This window comes from Oncorhynchus keta, chromosome 22 (assembly GCF_023373465.1).
Source record: "Oncorhynchus keta strain PuntledgeMale-10-30-2019 chromosome 22, Oket_V2, whole genome shotgun sequence".
Taxonomy (NCBI): domain Eukaryota; kingdom Metazoa; phylum Chordata; class Actinopteri; order Salmoniformes; family Salmonidae; genus Oncorhynchus; species Oncorhynchus keta.
Window position 1 is genome coordinate 12005890 of NC_068442.1, and position 21034 is coordinate 12026923.

The following is a 21034-nucleotide window of genomic DNA, read 5'->3' on the forward strand; positions in this document are numbered from 1 at the left end:
ATCCTATAGAACATTTGTGGGCAGAACTGAAAAAGAGTGTGAGAGCAAGGAGGCCTACAAACCTGACTCAGTTACACCAGCTCTGTCACGAGGAATGGGCCAAACTTCACCCAACTTATTGTGGGAAGCTTATGGAAGGCTACCTGAAACGTTTGACCCAAGTTAAACAATTTAAAGGCAATGCTACCAAATAATAATTGAGTGTATGTAAACTTCTGACCCACTGGGAATGTGATGAAAGTAATAAAAACTGAAATAAATCACTCTGACATTTCACATTTCACATTCTTAAAATGATGTGGTGATCCTAACTGACCTAAGACAGGGAATCTTTACTAGGATTAAATGTCAGGAATTGTGAAAAACTGAGTTCAAATGTATTTGGCTAAGGTGTATGTAAACGTCCGACTTCAACTGTATATACTGTACACACATACACTACCGTTCAGAAGTTTGGGGTCACTTAGAAATGTCCTTGTTATTGAAAGAAAAGCACATTTTATGTCCATTAAAATAACATCAAATTGATCAGAAATACAGTGTAGACAGTCATTTAAAACATTAACAATCTACAAAGCAGTACAGAGGCCCATTATCAGCAACCATCACTCCAGTGTTCCAATGGCATGTTGTGTTAGCTTTATAAAATGATGAACTTGGATTAGCTAATTGATCATTATAAACCATTTTGCAATTATGTTAGCACAACTGAAAACTGTTTTTCTGATTAAAGAAGCAATAAACCTGGCCTTCTTCAGACTAGGTGGAGTACCTGGAGCATCAGTATTTGTGGGTTCGATTACAGGCTAAAAATGGCTAGAAACGAATAACTTTCTTCTGAAACTCGTCAGTCTATTGTTGTTCTGAGAAATTAAGGCTATTCCATGCGAGAAATTGCAAAGAAACTGAAGTGGTCGTGCAACGCTGTGTACTACTCCCTTCACAGAACAGTGTAAACTGGCTCTAACCAGAACGAGAGGGAGGCCTCCGTGCACAACTGAGCAAGAGGACAAGTACAATAGTGTCTAGAATGAGAAAAAGACACCTCACAAGTCCTCAACTAGCAGCTTCATTAAATAGTACCCACAAAACATGAGTCTCAACGTCAAAAGTGAAGAGGTGTAACGGCTTTCCTCCTGGGAAGGAGAGGCGGACCAAAATGCAGCGTGGTTATAGTTAATAATACAAAACAATAAATGTAGCAAAACCGAAACAGCCCTATCTGGCGCAACAAACACAAAGGCAGGAAACAACCACCCACAAATCCCAACACAAAACAGGCTACCTAAATATGGTTCCCAATCAGAGACAATGACTAACACATGCCTCTGATTGAGAACCATATCAGGCCCAAACACAGAAACAGACTAGACATACAACATAGAATGCCCACTCAGATCACACCCTGACCAAACAAAACATAGAAACATACAAAGCAAACTATGGTCAGGGTGTGACAGTATGGTCAGGGTGTGACAGCTCTGGCGGCTCCATGCTGACTGGCGGCTCTGGCGGCTCCATGCTGACTGGCGGCTCTGGACAGACGGGAGACTCTAGCGGCGCTGGGCAGGAGGAAGGCAACGCTGGAGAGGAGGAAGGCTCAGGCAGCGCTGGACAGAGGAGCTCTGGCGCCTCTGGACTGAGGGGCTCTGGCGCCTCTGGACTGAGGGGCTCTGGCGCCTCTGGACTGAGGGGCTCTGGCACCTCTGGACTGAGGGGCGGAAGCTCTGGCAGCGCCGGACAGGCGGGACGTACTGTGGGCCTGATGCGTGGTGCCGGCACTGGTGGTACTGGGCCGAGGATACGCACCTCAGGGCGAGTGCGGGGAGGAGAAACAGGGAGTACTGGGCTCTGGACACGCACAGGAAGCCTGGTGCGGGGGGCTTCCACCGGAGGGCTGGTGCGTGCAGGTGGCACTGGATAGACCGGACCGTGCAGGTGCACTGGAGCTCTTGAGCACCGAGCCTGCCCAACCTTACCTGGCTCGATGCCCACTCTAGCCCGGCCGATAAGAGGAGCTGGTATGTACCGCACCGGGCTATGCACCCGCACTGGAGACACCGTGCGCTCCACAGCATAACACGGTGACTGCCCGGTCTCTCTCGCTCTCCGGTAAGCACAGGAAGTAGGCGCAGGTCTCCTACCTGGCTTCGCCATACTCCCTGTGTGACCCCCCCCCCAATACATTTTTGTGGCTGACTCTCGGGCTTCCTACCGCGCCGCCATGCTCGTTTCGCCAACCTCATTCTCCTGTAACCTTCCTCGCACTGCTCCATCGAATCCCAGGCGGGCTCCGGCAATCTCCCAGGGTCGACCGCCCACCTGTCTATCTCTTCCCAAGTTGTATACTATGATTCATTTGCTCCCAATGGAAACAACAGGCTGTGGTCTATCTTTAGTGGTAGTGTGACAAATGGCAATTGCGGCTGCAATAGCTGTTATCAACTTCAAGGTGGATGTTGTTGCTAATTTGTTTACAAATGATCATCATCTGGTGAGTGGTTCAGTTTTTTTGCAGCTGGCTTGCTGTTAGCTATCTCTTTTAAAAGAATGACTGTGAAACTTAGTTGCATTTTAGATCACCGGTTAGTGTGATGAACATGATTAAATATATTTGCAATGGGAAGTAATTTAATTTTGGAAATTAAATGATTGTGCTTTTGTGTTGTGATTTCGTGGGGCCTACTGGAGTGAATGGACTGCTTATTATGTAACATTAATCGATGTGGTGTGACTGCTGTCTCCTGTCAATCAAAAACTCTCTCTCCTTCAGCTACATGGAGTGATCCTGTCACCTTTGATGTGACACTGTTGTCGTCACTATTGGTGATCAAATCAAAATCAAATCAAATTTATTTGTCACATACACATGGTTAGCAGATGTTAATGCGAGTGTAGCGAAATGCTTGTGCTTCTAGTTCCGACAATGCAGTAATAACCAACGAGTAATTTAACCTAACAATTCCAAAACTACTACCCTATACACACACAAGTGTAAAGGGATAAAGAATATGTACATAAAGATATGAATGAGTGATGGTACAGAACGGTATAGGCAAGATGCAGTAGATGGTATCGAGTACAGTATATACATATGAGATGAGTAATGTAGGGTACGTAAACAAAGTGGCATAGTTTAAAGTGGCTAGTGATACATGTATTACATAAAGATGCAGTAGATGATAGAGTACAGTATATACATATACATATGAGATGAATAATGTAGGGTATGTAAAAATTATATTAAGTAGCATTGTTTAAAGTGGCTAGTGATATATTTTACATCAATTCCCATTATTAAAGTGGCTGGAGTTGAGTCAGTGTGTTGGCAGCAGCCACTCAATGTTAGTGGTGGCTGTTTAACAGTCTGATGGCCTTGAGATAAGCTGTTTTTCAGTCTCTCGGTCCCTGCTTTGATGCACCTGTACTGACCTCGCCTTCTGGATGATAGCGGGGTGAACAGGCTCGGGTGGTTGTTGTCCTTGATGATCTTTATGGCCTTCCTGTGACATCGGGTGGTGTAGGTGTCCTGGAGGGCAGGTAGTTTGCCCCCGGTGATGCGTTGTGCAGACTTCACTACCCTCTGGAGAGCCTTACGGTTGTGGGCGGAGCAGTTGCCGTACCAGGCGGTGATACAGCCGACAGGATGCTCTCGATTGTGCATCTGTAGAAGTTTGTGAGCGCTTTTGGTGACAAGCAAAATTTCTTCAGCCTCCTGAGGTTGAAGAGGCGCTGCTGCGCCTTCTTCACGATGCTGTCTGTGTGGGTGGACCAATTCAGTTTGTCTGTGATATGTACGCCGAGGAACTTAAAACTTACTAGTGTGCTAGTGGTGTTAGGCTACTATAGGTTGTGTAAACAGTGTATTATTTTATGCTGCTGTGTGTCATGTGTCCATGCCAGTTCTGTCCCTGTGTGTGGGCAGCCCGAAGCGCAGCCAGGCCCGTTTGATTCATTCATAATGTAATCAAAAAACATTCACTAGATCTCGAATGGTTCGACTACAGAAGACAATTTCGGGTGCATTGAGTGATGCTATGTTTTCTGCCCTTTTCTTGATTTTCGAGTTTGATACAACGTATTGGAAGATTGTTGGTCCCTCTGAAGGCCTATGTCCTATAGTCACGGTTCGCATCTGTGTATCAGCACTCATCACATCCCATAGAAAGTCTTTAAAATGACATCACACGGTTACAACAGTAGAAACAAAATGATGGCTGGCAAAAGAATATAATACCATACAGACATAAAGCATGGTCATGGAGGTGTTTGCATTGTGTCACCACTGTGAATTACTCAAAACCGAAAGACCCATGGCTAACATATTGTCACGAAACAAAACTAAATCAAGGATTTAGTACCAAATTATTGTGACTATATGTGAGCATTCCTTGCTAAACGAAAGATAAGGCTTTTGCCAAATAACTCAAATTCAGAATGACAAACAAAATTACCCCCTATTAAGACAAAGCACACAAACAGCATTCAAGAAATAACAATGAATCGTACAACATTTTTGGGAGGCAGCTGGCCTGTTCTTGCTGAGAGACAGGGATTGGGAAACAGAAGAAAGGTACGGTCACCCAATGCCTCTCCAGCCAGGTACTTATGGGACCAATATATGGACCATGTGGTGCGCACATTTCTACCTTAGAGAGGAGGACACTTGATTCATGATTATTCAGTCTGCTTGATGGGTCTTATCTTTTTCGACAGCATTCATTTTATAAAACTGAACACAAAGACTGGAAACATATGGTGGACTGGAACACCACCAAGATGGCCTTAGCTCTCCAAGCTCCAGCACAAAGAGCATTTGTTTTAAAACGGTCACTTTTCTTCATTTAATCAGTGCAGTCATTACCATGACTGAGGTAGAAAAGCAAGACGAAGGAGAGGAATTTAATATCAGCAACACCATAGACTGGAACGTTTTGCTACGTGGGACATCTGAATGTATGGTGATGCGAAGGCAGGAAGGAAACACTACTTGTGAGGTGCAGAGTACCAGGCCTGGTGGCTTTCATGGCAAGTTTAACAGGTGTAGTGGTATCATTGACAAATAAAAACATGTAGATAATGCCTCAAGTCCGTCCACCTGCGAACACTTCGGCGTAAGTGCTTGAATGTGGTCACTGACAGAGTCTGAGAGACCACTCATAATACATCTTGGATGTCGACTCACAGGCTAGGTTATATCCACCGGGCGAGCTACAAAACACTCTCGAATTAAATACAAATCCAGAAGGATAAGGAAGTTATACTTACGTTTATCAGATATTCAAGTTAGACAGACAGTACATGTTCTTTGGAATATCATGGTTGCCCTGAACATTAGTACGAGGGTCTTATGGGATCATATGTGAGAAAACAAGGATCCAAAGCCAATCAGAGAATGAATGGACCAGTCCAGTTAGTGTTACCAGTGACAAAGACAAATTAGAACAATAAAGCGTGCTGCCTCAGAGTACATCGAGTCCATTTCCGAGGAATCCAAGGAATGCTTGACAAGGTAAAGGCAAAACCACACTACTGTTGAAGGTTGGTTCAACATCAGTCCATTCCAATACAGAACCCTGCTCACGTCCAAGAGAAGTCATGGTGGCTTTTCAAATAACACTTTGGTAGAGTCAGATTTCTGCTGATCGAGTCCAAAATGACTCCTGCGCCGGCTCCAATAACTGACCTTAACTTGCGATTTATTTCCATGTGGAGTTTGTACTTATTCTGCCAAGACTAGAGCTTGTTTAAATGCAGTTCCATACAGTGTTCCCTGTACTAACATCACTCAGCATGATTAATACCAGGGATGGGCATTTGAAATCATTTAACTATTCAAATGATAGCATTCCATTTTTTTGCCAACAAAAAATGTTAAACTTGGGAACTGGCTTACTGTGACTTGAGAAAGGCCATCAGTGCATGTTCTGCAAGCAGTACAGCGGATGAAGGCGCGGCATGAGCGGGGTGAACGGATAAATGTGGTTATGGACAGTGAGGAAGAAAGAGAAGAGCCAAGTGGGAATGTGTTTGTTGAGGAAGAATGGCACCAAGTACAAACCGTATTCTGTTGTCTCTGATGGCAAACAAATATAAACTTACTAGAGTGAGGATGAATTACTTGTCGTGGTAGGTGTGGTAAAGACCTCAGAGTCGGAGCCTCGCCCTGATGGTCATGGAAAGGATGATTTGGGCCCAGTGGGAGTGACATTTTTGGGAAAAGTGGATCCCTGCCTTTTGGCTAATCCATATGTAGTCTCAAGCTGGGTAGAAAATAATTTGGGTTTGTTAAAATCAGTGAAGGTAGCTTGAAGTGGATTTCTTTCGAAAGGGAGCAGGCTTTTTGCGTCACGCACCTCGGGACAAGACCTGTGACTTGCTTTGCTCTCCGGAGCAGGGCACCTTTGTAAGGAGTGATGAATGGGGTGGCGTTACATGTAGGTGTTGAGGTGGAGCAACTGAAATGTAAGATTCCCTGTGTCTGTGACGTCAGCCGTTTGGTGGACAGCAGACCTGGTGGCGAGGGTGGTGAAGCTGAGAAGACACTGTCTGTCTTCTTGAGTTTAGAAGAAGAGTCTTTACAAAGTAACTTTAAAAGTCATGTTAGGATATGTCAGTTATCCCGTGAGAGCTTTTCTGCCGAATCCGCTAAGTTGTTTCAGATGCCAAGCTTATGGTCATGTTGCAGCAGTGTGTCGGAGGGAGATTCCCGAGATGTGAGAAGTGCGTAGGAGGCCATGAGGAAAAGGGAATGTGTAGTATCGGGGGGGAAAACTGTTGTGAGGGTGCCCATGTTGCTGGGGAACAGAAGCACCCGGGGCGATAGAGACAGGCTGAGGTTACCAGGGTCAGAGTAGAACAGAGGGCGTATGCTGAGGCAGTGAAGAGAGTAGAGGATGATGGGTCAAAGGTGAGTAGTAGGCCTAGGCCAAGACACAGTGATATGAATTTGTGCTTCAGTAAGATTCCCTTCCACCCCAGGCTATCAGCCTGGTGTATAATCAGTTAGGGTCAAAGTCGTGGAATGGGCTGGTGATTTTAAGTGTTTTATGAAGTAGTGCCATATGGGTGTAGGGTTAGTTGTTGGTATAATTGTTTTGTATCACAAAATGTAACGAGATCAACTACACACTACCGCAACAGTAGGTGGTGGCATGCACAAACAAAATGTGTGAATGCCATGATACCAAAGAAGAAGAATACTTGGGTGCCGCCAGAGATATTTTTGAGGAGATGGGGAAACTCAGTTGGAATCCTATTAATGCCCACTGTGAGTGTTGCCCTCCTTCAAGGAATCAATGGGAGTCAATTGTGCGCTAGAAGAAATAACATGAGCACGAATTATGTGAACAAGATGCTCAACATTACAAATATTTTATAGGATTTTAGATAAATAACTTGTCCTCTGTAATATCGTATAGCTTTGAAATTGTCACATTTACTTTAGAGGAAAACAGGCAGGTTTCTCGACTCGTGCCACGTTCACATGCTAGTCGGAACTAGGAAACTGACATTTTCGACTTGCTAATTCGTTGAACGTGTTATGTGTATAACTACAACCAGTTAGTAAGTCGGACATTTTCAAGTTTCATAGTATTAACAAGCTCGTGAGAGCATTTTTAGAAGGGATTGCGTGAGGATTATTTTAGCAATCGCATGACACAGTATGAAAACATGAACAGGATTGGTCGACAGTCTGCTGGGCGGAGTGTTGTATATTTCTCCATTAATTTCCTGCTGGGATTCTTATCTCCTCCTTTTCTCCTCTGAGTGGCGCAGCGGTCTAAGGCACTGCATCTCAGTGCTAGAGGCGTCACTACAGACCCTGGTTCGATTCCGGGCTGTATCACAACCGGACGTGATTGGGAATCCCATAGGGTGGCGCACAATTGGCCCAGCGTCGTCCGGGTTAGGGTTTGTTCTGGTAGGCCATCGTTGTAAATAAGAATGTGTTCTTAATTGACTTACCTAGTTAAATAAAGGCTAAATAAAGAGATGGTGCTACTTGCTTGCAGCAGTGTGATGAGCAGGGGCCTGTGAGTTTGGCACGAGAGGGAAAGAGAGAGAGTAGCCATGCGAAGTTTAGCGGCCTCACCCAGTTGATGGATGATAGGAGCTTAAATTGGAAGTGGAGGGAGTACAGGGCTTAGCATGTCCTTCAAGGAGGCTAAAAAGAGATTTCTACTTGGAAAAGTTGAATATTTTCACAAGTCGGGTAATTGGTTAAGGGAGGAGGATTAGAGGGAAAGAGGTTAGTTAAGAACTGTTCATCGAGAGCTTCATGAAATGGGTTTCCATGGCCAAGCAGCCGCACACAAGCCTACAATCACCATGTGCAATGCCAAGCGTTGGCTGGAGTGGTGTAAAGCTCACTGCCATTGGACTCTGGAGCAGTGGAAACATGTTCTCTGGAGTGATGAATCACGCTTCACCTTCTGGCAGTCCCACGGACAAATCTGGTTTTGGCGGATGCCAGAAGAATGACATTCTAGACAATTCTGTGCATACAACTTTATGGCAACAGTTTAGGGAAGGCCCTTTCCTGTTTCAGCATGACAATGCCCCCGTGCACAAAGCAAGGTCAGAACAGAAATGGTTTGTTGAGATCAGTGTGTAAGAGTTGACTGACCTGCACAGAGCCCTGACTTCAACCCAAACCGAACACCTTCAGGAGGAATTGGAACACCTAATCGCCCAACACCCGTGCCCGACCTCACTAATGCTTGTGGCTGAATGGTAGCAAGTCCTCCCAGCAATGTTCCAAAATCTAGTGGAAAGTCTTCCCAAATGAGTGGAGGCTGTTATAGCAGCAAAGGTGGGACCAACTCCATATTAACGGCCATGATTTTGGAATTTATCGACAAGCAGGTGTCCACATACTTTGTGTCATGCAGCATACATTTGGCCCAGTGGGAGTGAGATTTTTGAAGAGGATGGAACCAGGCTGATCCATGAGTGGTTTCAGGTTGGGTGGAAAGGATGGTGGGTGGTGTGTCGGTGAAGGTAACCCGACGTGGACTTGTGATGTTTGTCTGTGTTTCTTCAGATCAGTGGGAGCAGGCGCTCTGTGCGATGCAACTTGAGGAAAGATCTGTATCTTGCTTTGCGTTAAGGTAAAGTGGACAATTGAAAGGAGTGCCCTGCCATCTGGTGCGACGCAGACCCGGTGGAGAGAGTGGTATTTGTATTTATTAGGGATCCTCATTAGCTAACGCCAAGGCAGCATCTACTCTTCCTGAGGTCCAAACACATTAAGGCACTTAAATAACATATCAAACAAAAGATAAAACAGTACATCATATAACATTATTACACCACTACATACAGCTGAAGTCGGAAGTTTACATACACTTAGGTTGGAGTCATTAAAACTAATTTTTTCAAAATGTACACATTTCTTGTTAACAAACTATAGCTTTGGCAAGTCAGTTAGGACATCTACCCTGCTGTCCATAAGGTGTATTTCGACATGCATATAAGATTGACATGCATATAATTCATGTTGGTTCTCCATGTACTTTTAAGGGCCAGCCGTACTGCCCTGTTCTGAGCCAATTGTAATTTTCCTTAGTCCCTCTTTGTGGCACAGGACCACACTACTGAACTACAGTTGCATTATACTGCAGCTCACCTTGTGGGCTGCCTCAGAATGCATTAGATATTCTGTGTTTTTATTTTATTTATATTTTTATTTGACCTTTATTTAACTAGGCAAGTCAGTTAAGAACACATTCCTATTTCAATGACAGCCTAAGAACAGTGGGTTAACTGCCTTGTTCAGGGGCAGAACGACAGATTTTTACCTTGTCAACTCAGTGAATCAATCTTGCAACCTTTCGGTTACTAGTCCAACACTCTAACCACTAGGCTACCTGCCGCCTCATTTACAGTGGTGATGGACAGCTGGAGGCATTTTGTTTTTCACAAGCGTAGTTTTAGAGTACTTAAGCATCGAATACATTCAAGTTTGCCAATTTTGGCCTTTAGGCTACACTTTACAATAGTACAGATATATTATTGAATATATTTTTTTTATGTATATGTTTATTAACCCTCCTGTTGTGTTTGTTTCATGTTAATTCATTCTGTGTTCCCGGTCCAAAATGACCGCCCCATTATAGCTGATTAGAAATCCATAATGATACATATATTATCGCCTAATGTTGTGTTAGATCTTTTTATCAACTTAAGTTCTTGTGAACATTACAAGTTTTGAACTACTATTTGCTATTTATGGCCTGTAGGCCTCATTGACCTGAGCTCACACAAATGATGTATGTATTATTTTGACTATAAACAAATACTCAGATGAAACAGTGCTATTTATCACAGACTATTTTGTGTCAAAGTTTAACAAAGACATTTGTTTTGAAACCGTTTCAAATTTTAAATAGTGGCAGGATTTTATGTCATCAACCCGGCATATGGCGTATCTCGTTGGACCCGGGGTCATCCTGATAACATTTTCATCGACAGCCGACCTCTCCTTTCAGGTGGGGATGAAGACCAGGACAAATTCCCATTCTTTGACCAGAATGTAACAACAACCTCAGCAGGGCCCTCTTCCTCATCACTGGATTGTTCCACATCGGTGGTCTCTTGGTCTGGATCATATTCTTTGTTGTCTTCAACCTCTGACACTTCCTCCTCTAATGCATCTTCACTGTCAGGTTCCTGGCTTCTCTCTTCCTCACCAGTGTCATGATCAAATATATGATCAAGAGCCTCATATACAGTATATCGTTTGGTCATTGTGCTGCCACAGAATGAATTGTAAGAAAGGCCTCAAAAAAGTTTGATATACCAGAGCTATGAGAAAAATTCTAGATATTATTGAAACAATGTTGCGATTGTTTGTGAGAATTCCAACAGGTGTGGTTCCCGTGGGGGAAAGATTCTATTGGGGAAAGGTTCCCGTTGGGGTTGCCATTGAAGCCAAGAAGGGGAGTGAGGTGTGTGTGTGTGTGCTCAAACACACATGCATGTGGGGGTCTGGGATTGTGTCCATCTGATGAATGGGCATGTACCTGAACTCAATTTTATACACTAATTGTAGTCTCACACATCCATTTCTCATGACCAGTCATTTTTCACCGGGAACACCACATGTGTAGAAAAGTTAAATAAAACCCAACATTTTATGAAAATCATCAAAATGTATTTTGTGTGTTCAGAAACCCCGTGTGGACAAAGTCATGGAACCATATGACAATCAGATTAAATTAACTACATTTTCCAGAGAGAAAACTTGTAAATATGTCCAATTCAACCCGAACACAACAGGAGGGTTAAGTAGTCTTGTTTGTCTCAGAGCAGCACGAAACGGTGCTGAAATAGTTGACAACACACGGGTAGGCTATTGCTTCAAATCCTATTATAACAATTGGATGACTTTGGGTGTTCCAGTAAGCAACAATTTGTTTTCTTCATTAGCCAACTTCATTAGCCTACATTTAAAAAATATCTTAAGATATTGTTTTGAGTTAGTGTATGTTACACCTCTTTGTTACGGTTCGTTTGTTTCGTTCTTTCTTTGTTGTTTTGTGTGTTTCTAATAAATAATATGTGGATACCTTATTGCGGTGCAGCTTGGTCGAATAAATATTGCGATTAACATGACAGAATATCCCATCAAACCAGGACCAAGCAGCGTGTCCAAAGAGGGAAGGTTTTCTGGACATGGGAGGAAGTGATGGGGAGATGGGAAACTCTTCCTTGGCGACAGACGGAAGGAGATTATGGAGGACAGCGACAACGACAGGGTTCGCGGCTACAGAAAGCCCAAGGGCAACCCCAAGTTTCCTTGGGTGGGGCACATGGAGCTGGTGGCTGAGCAGAGGGAAGAGCCAGAGACTGTCAGAGGCAATGGCGAAGTTGGGAGAGAGAGATGAGAGAGATGTTGTGCAAATGTGTTCTGCTCAACATCCGACCAGAAGATCCGGTTAGCAGTCTGGTGCAGCCTGTGCTGGTTCCACGCTTCTGGCCTCAAGTGCACCTCTCCAGTCCGGTACATCATGAGTCTCCTCCTCGCACTCTCCCTGAAGTGCGTGTCCCCAGTTCAGTACGTCCTGTGCCTGCTCCTCGCACTTGCCCTGTGCCGGTTCCACGCACTAGGCCTCCACTGTGCCTTCCCAGTCCGGTGCGTCCTGTGCCTGCTCCTCGCACTGAGGTGCGTGTTACCAGTCCGGTGCCACCTGTACCGGCCCCATGCTTCGGGTCTCCAGTGCGTCTCCCCAGTCCGGAGCCTCCGGCGACGGTCCACAGTCCGCAACCTCCTGAGACGGTGCACGGTCCGGAACCTCCAGCTCCATGGCAGGAGCCTTCCCCTGCGCCGATGCCCAGTCTAAGCACGGCGTCCAGTCCAGATCCAAGGCCAGAGTCTTCTTCTGCGTTGGTGCCCAGTCCAGGCACAGCATCCAGTCCCGCTAAATGGTGGGAGCCTTCCCCTGTGCCGATGCCCAGTCCAGGCACGGTGTCCGGTCCAGCTCCATGGCCGGAGCCTTCTCCTGCGTCGGTGCTCAGTCCAGATACAGCATCCAGTCCCGCTCCATGGCAGGAGTCTTCCTTGATACCGAGGTCCAGTCCAGACAGTGTTCAGCCCGGGTCCATGGCTGGATCCACGGGATGAGCGGGTTCTTCGGCCCGCACCAGAGCCGCCACCAAAGATGGTGGATCCGCAAACTGAGTGGGGGCTACGACCTGCACCAGAGCCCCAACCGACACTAATCAACCCCCCACCCTCCCCATTTGTTTCAGGTTTTGCAGCCGGAGTCTGCACCTTTGGGGGGTACTGTCACACCCTGGCAATAGAAAAGTCCTTGTTGATAGTGTTGTTAGGCAGAGCAGCGCTTTATTATGGACAGACTTCTCCCCATCTTCACTACTATTGTATCAATATGTTTCAACAATTTACAATCCAAGGTTACTCCAAGCAGTTTAGTCACCACACCTTTCTCAATTTCCACATTATTCATTAAGTAACTTTTTATCCACAATATAGCAGGTCGGTGTAAAGCCATAACAAGTTTTTCCAGCAGCAGACTATGATCGATAATGTCAAAAGCCGCACTGAAGTCTAACAAAACAGCCCCTACAATCTTTTTACCATCAATTTCTCTCAGCCAATCATCAGTAATTACTGTTGGTGCTGTGCTTGTTGATTGTCCTTCCCTATAAACGTGCTGAAAGTCTGTTGTCAATGTGTTAACTGTAAAACAGCATTGTATCTAGTCAAACACAATTTTTCCCAGAAGTTTACTTAGGGTTGGTAACAGGCTGATTGGTTGGTTATTTGAGCCAGTAAAGGGGGCTTAACTATTCTTGGGTAGCGGAATGTCCTTTGCTTCTCTCTAGCCCTGAGGGCACACACTTTCTAGTAGGCTTAAATTGATATGGCAAATAGAGTGGCAATATTGTCCGCTATTATCCTCAGTAATTTTCCATCTAGGTTGTCAGACCCCGGTGGCTTGTCATTGTTGATAGATAACATTTGTCTTTCGCCTGTTCCACACTCACTTTACAGAAATCAAAAAGTACAATGCTTGTTTTTCAAAATTTGGTCAGAAATACTTGGATGTGTAGTATCAGTGTTTGTTGCTGGCATGTTATGCCAAAGTTTGCTAATCTTGCCAATGAAAAAGTCATTAAAGTAGTTTGCAATAACAGTGGGTTTTGTGATGAATGAGCCATCTGATTCAATGAATGATGGAGCTGAGTTTGCCTTTTTTCCCCAAAATGTAATTTAAGGTGCTCCAAAGCTTTTTACTATCATTCTGTATATCATTCATAGTTTAGTTTTTTTTCTCTTTAGTTTAGTCACATGATTTCTCAATTTGCAGTATGTTTGACAATGGGCTGCCAGGCTTATTTGCCATACCGTTTGCCTCATCCCACTCAACCATAACATTTTTAAATTCCTCATAAATCCAAGGGGATGTGACAGTTTTTACAGTCCTATTATGAGTGCATGCTTATTAGTAACTGGAATAAGCAATTTCATAAATGTGTCAAGTGTAGCGTCTGGTTGCACCTCATTACACACCACAGACAAGCAAAGCAGACAACATAAGAATCACTACAAAACTTATTGTATGACCTCTTAAACACTATTAGGCCCAGCCTTTGGAACGTTGGTTTTCCTAGATATGGCTACTATATTGTGATCACTACATCCTATGGATTTGGATGCTGCTTTATAGCACATTTCTGCAGCATTAGTAAAGACATGATCAATACACGTTGATGATTTCATTCTGTAATGAGTACGATGGGAGACAGAGTGCTGTTAGGTGTTTATTAGGACCACAGGAGGAGGCAGGTAGCTGGGTCCAGGGGCAGGCAGAAGGTCATACACAGGGACTCCAAAAAGGTAACAATACAGGCAGGGAATAGGCTAATAATGTCGTCCGGGAGCTCAGGCAAGCGGTTGATGACAGGAAATCTGAGTCAAAAGTACAGACAGGGTGTGAGGAAGGTGAGCATGGCCAAAAACTGATACAAGGGAGGACTAATATGGAAATAAACAGAGCTCCAAATAGAATGTCTACCAAAACAAACAATACCTCACAATGATGGGGTCCAAAGAACTTAACTAAATAGTGTGTGTAAATGACATACAGGTGGTGTAAACAGGTGATCAGAATTCAGGTGATTGGGATCTGCTGTGTTCAGGGGATTTATGCGTTTGTGAGTGTGAGCTGGAAAGTGGGCAGGAAAGTGAGCTGTGTTCAGGGGATCTAGGTGTTTGAGAGTTCGAGTTGGAAGCAGACGTTACACATTCCTGTGCTGAAAGCAAGTCAATATTTAAATCACCTAGAAAATATACTTCATGTTGATATCACATACATAATCAAGCATTTGACACATATTATGCAGATACTAACTGTTAGCACTTGGTTGTCTATAGCAGCTTCTCACAAGAAGAGGATGTAGGTGAGGCAGATGAACCTGTAGCCATATTACTTCAACAGTATTTAACATCAAATCCAATTGTATTTGTCACATGCACTTAATACAACAGTGAAATGCTTACTTACAAGCCCTTAACCAACAATGCAATTCAAGAAATAGAGTTAAGAAATTATTTACTAAATTAACTAAAGTAAAATCATTTAAAATAACTCAGTAAAATAAGAATAACAAGGCTATATGCAGGTGGTACCGGTAACTAGTCAATGTGAGATCCTCTTTAAGCTTTACACGAATGTGGTTCTGAATATAGACCGCAACATCGTCCCCGTTAGCATTTCTCTTTTCTGTAGATGTTATAACTGTAACGAAGTTCGTCTGTTTGAAGAGAGTCAGACCGAAATGCAGCGTGTAGGTTACTCATGACTTTTAATGAAGATAATGCGGTACATGAAATAACTGAAAATACAAAAACAACAAAGGAGAGAAACTAATTACAGCCTATCTGGTGACTAACACAGATACAGGTACAATCACCCACGAAATACAGATCAGGCTACCTAAATACGGTTCCCAATAGACACAAATGCTGACTCTGGAATCGCCTCAGGCAGCCAAGCCTAACTAGACACACCCCTAATAATACACACTCCCAATTAATACAAACCCCAATACGAAATACAACATATAAACCCATGTCACACCCTGGCCTACCCAAACATATAACAAAAACACAAGATACAATGACCAAGGCGTGACAATAACCACGTATTGCTACCACTGTATCAAAGGTATTATCCAAGTGAGTTTTAGAGATGAATGTCATCTGTTACAAGCAAGTTGACGTTATGAACCTTGTTTTAGGCTACATAAGTTAATATGGGCTATTTTTAGCACTGATTAGCTTGGTTGTTTTCGATGCTTTTACTGGGAAGCTTATCAGAAGTAGACTTGTGGTGGTGAAAACAGAGGTGACACAGTCTGTTCTTAGAGCTTGATTCAGAGGATTTACCTGATAAAGTAATGTTAGGATATATGAGTTATGCTGTGCGAGCTTTTGTGCTGAATCCACTGCAGTCTTACAGGTGTCATGTTTATGGGCATGTCACAGCAGTATGTAGGAGGGAGAATCCAAGATTTGGGAAGTGTGAAAGAGGACATGGGACAGAATAATGTTAAGTTTCGGTAGGAAAAGTTGTGTGTGTCAACTGAGAGAGAGGCAGTTTAAGGTGGCCAGGGTCAGAGAGGCAGTTTAAGGTGGCCAGGGTCAGAGAGGCAGGTATAGGTGGCCCGGGTCAGAGAGGCAGGTATAGGTGGCCAGGGTCAGAGAGGCAGGGTGAGGTGGCCAGGGTCAGAGAGGCAGGGTGAGGTGGCCAGGGTCAGAGAGGCAGTTTAAGGTGGCCAGGGTCAGAGAGGCAGGGTGAGGTGGCCAGGGTCAGAGAGGCAGGGTGAGGTGGCCAGGGTCAGAGAGGCAGGGTGAGGTGGCCAGGGTCAGAGAGGCAGGGTGAGGTGGCCAGGGTCAGAGAGGCAGGGTGAAGTGGCCAGGATCAGAGAGGCAGGGTGAAGTGGCCAGGGTCAGAGAGGCAGGGTGAGGTGGCCAGGGTCAGAGAGGCAGGGTGAGGTGGCCAGGGTCAGAGAGGCAGGGTGAGGTGGCCAGGGTCAGAGAGGCAGGGTGAGGTGGCCAGGGTCAGAGAGGCAGGGTGACGTGGCCAGGGTCAGAGAGGCAGGGTGAGGTGGCCAGGGTCAGAGAGGCAGGGTGAGATGGCCAGGGTCAGAGAGGCAGGGTGAGGTGGCCAGGGTCAGAGAGGCAGGGTGAGGTGGCCAGGGTCAGAGAGGCAGGGTGAGGTGGCCAGGGTCAGAGAGGCAGGGTGAGGTGGCCAGGGTCAGAGAGGCAGGGTGAGGTGGCCAGGGTCAGAGAGGCAGGTGAGGTGGCCAGGGTCAGAGAGGCAGGGTGAGGTGGCCAGGGTCAGAGAGGCAGGGTGAGGTGGCCAGGGTCAGAGAGGCAGGGTGAGGTGGCCAGGGTCAGAGAGGCAGGGTGAGGTGGCCAGGGTCAGAGAGGCAGGGTGAGGTGGCCAGGGTCAGAGAGGCAGGGTGAGGTGGCCAGGATCAGAGAGGCAGGGTGAGTTGGCCAGGGTCAGGGAGGCAGGGTGAGTTGGCCAGGATCAGAGGGGCAGGGTGAGGTGGCCAGGGTCAGAGGGGCAGGGTGAGGTGGCCAGGGTCAGAGAGGCAGGGTCCAGGGTCAGAGAGGCAGGGTGAGGTGGCCAGGATCAGAGAGGCAGGGTGAGTTGGCCAGGATCAGAGAGGCAGGTTGAGGTGGCCAGGGTCAGAGAGGCAGGGTGAGGTGGCCAGGGTCAGAGAGGCAGGGTGAGGTGGCCAGGGTCAGAGAGGCAGGTTGAGGTGGCCAGGTCAGGCAGGGTGAGATGGCCAGGGTCAGAGAGGCAGGGTGAGGTGGCCAGGGTCAGAGAGGCAGGGTGAGATGGCCAGGGTCAGAGAGGCAGGGTGAGGTGGCAGGGTCAGAGGCAGGGTGAGGTGGCCAGGGTCAGAGAGGCAGGTTGAGGTGGCCAGGGTCAGAGGGGCAGGGTGAGGTGGCCAGGGTCAGAGAGGCAGGGTGAGGTGGCCAGGATCAGAGAGGCAGGTTGAGGTGGCCAGGGTCAGAGGGCAGGTTGAGGTGGCCAGGGTCAGAGAGGCAGGGTGAGGTGGCCAGGGTCAGAGAGGCAGGGTGAGGTGGCCAGGATCAGAGAGGCAGGGTGAGGTGGCCAGGATCAGAGAGGCAGGGTGAGGTGGCCAGGGTCAGAGAGGCAGGGTGAGGTGGCCAGGATCAGAGAGGCAGGGTGAGGTGGCCAGGGTCAGAGAGGCAGGGTGAGGTGGCCAGGATCAGAGAGGCAGGGTGAGGTGGCCAGGGTCAGAGAGGCAGGGTGAGGTGGCCAGGGTCAGAGAGGCAGGGTGAGGTGGCCAGGGTCAGAGAGGCAGGGTGAGGTGGCCAGGATCAGAGAGGCAGGGTGAGGTGGCCAGGGTCAGAGAGGCAGGGTGAGGTGGCCAGGGTCAGAGAGGCAGGGTGAGTTGGCCAGGATCAGAGAGGCAGGGTGAGGTGGCCAGGGTCAGAGAGGCAGGGTGAGGTGGCCAGGGTCAGAGAGGCAGGGTGAGGTGGCCAGGGTCAGGGAGGCAGGGTGAGGTGGCCAGGGTCAGAGAGGCAGGGTGAGGTGGCCAGGGTCAGAGAGGCAGGGTGAGGTGGCCAGGGTCAGAGAGGCAGGGTGAGGTGGCCAGGGTCAGAGAGGCAGGGTGAGGTGGCCAGGGTCAGAGAGGCAGGGTGAGGTGGCCAGGGTCAGAGAGGCAGGGTGAGGTGGCCAGGGTCAGAGAGGCAGGGTGAGGTGGCCAGGGTCAGAGAGGCAGGGGATCAGAGAGGTGGCCAGGGTCAGGGAGGCAGGCCAGGATCAGAGGGGCAGGGTGAGGTGGCCAGGGTCAGAGGGGCAGGGGTGAGGTGGCCAGGGTCAGAGAGGCAGGGTGAGGTGGCCAGGGTCAGAGAGGCAGGGTGAGGTGGCCAGGATGGCCAGGGTCAGAGAGGCAGGTTGAGGTGGCCAGGGTCAGAGAGGCAGGGTGAGGTGGCCAGGGTCAGAGAGGCAGGGTGAGGTGGCCAGGGTCAGAGAGGCAGGGTGAGGTGGCCAGGGTCAGAGAGGCAGGGTGAGATGGCCAGGGTCAGAGAGGCAGGTGAGGTGGCCAGGGTCAGAGAGGCAGGGTGAGATGGCCAGGGTCAGAGAGGCAGGGTGAGGTGGCCAGGGTCAGAGAGGCAGGGTGAGGTGGCCAGGGTCAGAGAGGCAGGTGAGGTGGCCAGGGTCAGAGGGGCAGGGTGAGGTGGCCAGGGTCAGAGAGGCAGGGTGAGGTGGCCAGGGTCCAGGGTCAGAGGGCAGGTTGTGGCCAGGGTCAGAGAGGCAGGGTCCAGGGTCAGAGGCAGGGTGAGGTGGCCAGGATCAGAGAGGCAGGTCAGGATCAGAGGGCAGGGTGAGGTGGCCAGGGTCAGAGAGGCAGGGTGAGGTGGCCAGGATCAGAGAGGCAGGGTGAGGTGGCAGGGTCAGAGAGGCAGGGTGAGGTGGCCAGGATCAGAGCAGGGTGAGGTGGCCAGGGTCAGAGAGGCAGGGTGAGGTGGCCAGGGTCAGAGAGGCAGGGTGAGGTGGCCAGGGTCAGAGAGGCAGGGTGAGGTGGCCAGGATCAGAGAGGCAGGGTGAGGTGGCCAGGGTCAGAGAGGCAGGGTGAGGTGGCCAGGGTCAGAGAGGCAGGGTGAGTTGGCCAGGATCAGGCCAGGGTCAGAGAGGCAGGTGAGGTGGCCAGGGTCAGAGAGGCAGGGTGAGGTGGCCAGGGTCAGAGAGGCAGGGTGAGGTGGCCAGGGTCAGAGAGGCAGGGTGAGGTGGCCAGGGTCAGAGCAGGGTGAGGTGGCCAGGGTCAGAGAGGCAGGGTGAGGTGGCCAGGGTCAGAGAGGCAGGGTGAGGTGGCCAGGGTCAGAGAGGTGGCCAGGATCAGAGAGGCAGGGTGAGGTGGCCAGGGTCAGAGAGGCAGGGTGAGGTGGCCAGGGTCAGAGAGGCAGGGTGAGAAGGCCAGGGTCAGAGAGGCAGGGTGAGGTGGCCAGGGTCAGAGAGGCAGGGTGAGGTGGCCAGGGTCAGAGAGGCAGGTTGAGGTGGCCAGGGTCAGAGTAGTGCAGAAGATGCCGCATGCTGAAGCAGTGAAGAAAGTAGAGGGAGGATCAAGGGTAAGAGATTCTGAGACGAACCCTGTGAATATTAGATCTCTGCTAGAACAGAGGGATAAGCCAATGAGTGATACGTTTCAGTAAGGTTAGCTTCTTAGCAATGGTTATCAACTGTACTGAAGAGATGGAACGTTAGTCACAGAAAATAGATGTGGTGGCAGCTGCAGAGAAGTACTTGGGGGTACAAGATTTGACTTCAGAAGAGTTACAGGGTGTGTTGAGTGGTAGTGTCCTGTCATCTCAGGTCAGTGGCCTGGGGTAGGACGAGATCGGTTTAAAGTAGTTTAATAAGGTATAAAAATGTAAAAAATATATTAGGTGAACAATCGGTAAGTAAAGAAATAAAACAGTAAAAAGACAGGCTATATACAGTAGCGAGGCTATAAAAGTAGTGAGGCTACATACAGACACCGGTTAACAACCACAATAACAACAAACATGTGACACCCTTGTAGGTTACAACGGTATGTCTTTTTATGGGGCACGTCGTAAAAATTACATTCAAAAGGTTGTTTTATTGAGTTAAGAATTTAACCGATCCCATCCCCAATTAATACACAGAGAGAACATTTACACATCTCTGCCTTTAACACAACGTCAGGACCAGAAATGTTGGACAAGAACATGTCATCCATCATGGAATAAAAATGAATTCATGTAAGGCGATTACTTGAGAGGTTGTGTACTCTGCTCATTTAGTCTGACATATTTTTTGGAGTTTCCCAAGTACAGCCATTACATTTACTCCATTTATACCATTTCAAGGTCAGATGTATGTTTTAGGGCTCCAGAGTGGCGCAGCGGTCAGACCCTGGTTTTATTCCAGGCTGTATCACAACCCACCATGATTGGGAGTCCCATAGGGCGGCGCACAATTGGCCCAGCGTTGTCCGGGTTTGGGTTTGGCCGGGGTAGGCAGTCATTGTAAATAAGAATTGCTTCTTAAACTGACTTGCCTAGTTAAATAAATGTTGAATTAAGTAAAAAAAAGACTAAAATGCCTAATTTCATTCTCTACTCTGGAGCGGTTGATTGAATGCATCAGCAGGAATGCATCAGCAAAACTGCAGGTGAAACCTATAGCATAGAACATCATGGCGACTCAATTGGCAACAGATGACTGTGATACAGTAACTCGGTTACAGTACCAAATTCACTTAATTTACAATTGCTAAAACTAGATCATTGAGCTAGGAAGACAGATTGGCAAACAAATCAACCAAAACAATGTCATTGCTGCCACTGCTTCTGAGTGGTGTATAATGCCCTTTTGAGACAAGATTAACCTTGTGAAACTTCTGGGAGATTTTTAGCGCAAATGTATTCACAGTTTGATCCCTATATGTAGGCCTTTGCACTTGTACCCGTATGTAAACGGGTTGAAAATGG

At 47.5% G+C, this 21034-nt stretch overlaps 1 long non-coding RNA gene across 3 annotated transcripts; it reads left to right on the forward strand.

Moving 5' to 3' along the window:
- Nucleotides 1–17598: 17598 nt before the first annotated feature.
- On the forward strand, nt 17599–20605 carry LOC127910825 (uncharacterized). 3 transcript variants are annotated; one of them, XR_008076276.1, is made up of 5 exons: nt 17599–17799; nt 17856–17911; nt 18909–18964; nt 19073–19156; nt 19406–20605. It is a non-coding gene; the product is annotated as an uncharacterized LOC127910825 (long non-coding RNA). The 3 variants fall into 3 exon arrangements; XR_008076277.1 differs by having other exon boundaries at nt 17599–17911; XR_008076278.1 differs by lacking the exon at nt 18909–18964 and having other exon boundaries at nt 17599–17911.
- Nucleotides 20606–21034: the final 429 nt, after the last annotated feature.